This window comes from Delphinapterus leucas, chromosome 5, assembly GCF_059928025.1.
Source record: "Delphinapterus leucas isolate spDelLeu-1000000601 "Yukka" chromosome 5, BTC_Dleu_Yukka2, whole genome shotgun sequence".
Taxonomy (NCBI): Eukaryota; Metazoa; Chordata; class Mammalia; order Artiodactyla; family Monodontidae; genus Delphinapterus; species Delphinapterus leucas.
In genome coordinates, this window is record NC_143133.1 from 94,449,924 (window position 1) to 94,451,189 (window position 1,266).

Consider the following 1,266-nt stretch of genomic DNA (forward strand, 5'->3'; position numbering starts at 1 on the left):
CGGTAAGTCCTCAGTGGAATGGGGGGCTCCAGAGCAGAGGAAACACATCTCTGCAGGGTTTTCCTCCCTCCTTCTTCCCTCACCATTTCCCCTCCTTCCCTTCTTCCTTCCCTCTTTATCTCCCTTCCTTCCTCCCTTCCCCGGCCCCCTTCTTCTTCCTCCTCTTTCTTCATTGTTCTTAATAGGCTTGGAGAAGCTGCTGAGTTAAAGCCAGTTTTCTATTTCTGGCTCTCTGTTTGGATTGGCAGTCACTTGGTTATTGGGAAATCCGTGCCTAGTCTTCCTGAGGTGTGGGCTGCCTGGACATCATAGAAGCCTCTTCATCTTCAGGGTCATGGCCTATTTTTTTTGTTGTTTTGTTTTGCTAATTGCTTTATAACCACAACAAACTAGTACAGAGCATGCCCTGTACAAAGCAACACAATAAAGATTGAGGTGTTCCCTTGGGCAAGGCTGAAGTTTTCAGTCTGTGGTATTTGGAATTTAGGCTACAGTCCTTGTTTTTGGATGGATCATTGGGTGTGTGGCACAGTCCATGCTTTTAACAATATTTGAACAGGAGAATGGCCACTCGGCCCAGGTAGAAGTAGATGAAGTGTTTGGTTTCATGTGTCACATAAGTACCGAAGTTCCTCCCCACAATGCAGTGCCAGGTGGGGTTCTACTTCTTGTCAAACTCCTTCTTGATATGGGCAGCAATGTCCTTATCTACATTTCTCCAATGCCTGAGTAGCACACTCCACCAAGTCCTGTTGCATCTCCTCCAACATATCGGCATTTTTGATCACGGCCTTTCGATCACACATAGTTACCAAAGAGCAGCGGCTGGCCGACTGCAACGGTCTCCTGGGGGAGAAGCTGGCGAGGCTCAGACCCTTAGAGAGGAGCGGTCCCTACTGAAGCCGTGGCACATCTCTCAGAGTCACAGCCTATTAACCCTATAATTTGAATTCTGCTCCTGGCAGCTCAGCAGTCATTGAATGCCATTGATATGTGGCTGCAAGTGTTCTGTTTGGGGAGTGGCTTGTTCTTCTAGTGAGTGTCCAAGCTGCTGCCCACCATCGTGGCTCTGGATAACCCTCCTTTAGTACCTCCTATGATACTGTGCTACATTCACAAACTCATTTATTGTTCTCCATGGCAGTAAATTGTAAGCTCTATGAGAATAGGAACATTTTTTGAATAGCAAGGCCTAGGACACTGCCTTGGTCACGAAAATAAATATTTGTTGAATAAATGAAGGAATGTCTAAATTACACTTATAGA

The 1,266-nt window shown here is 46.3% G+C and overlaps 1 pseudogene; it reads right to left on the reverse strand.

The window, feature by feature from the left end:
* Positions 1 to 255: 255 nt before the first annotated feature.
* On the reverse strand, positions 256 to 881 carry LOC111187599 (dynein light chain 1, cytoplasmic pseudogene; annotated as a pseudogene).
* Between the last annotated feature and the right edge of the window lie 385 nt (positions 882 to 1,266).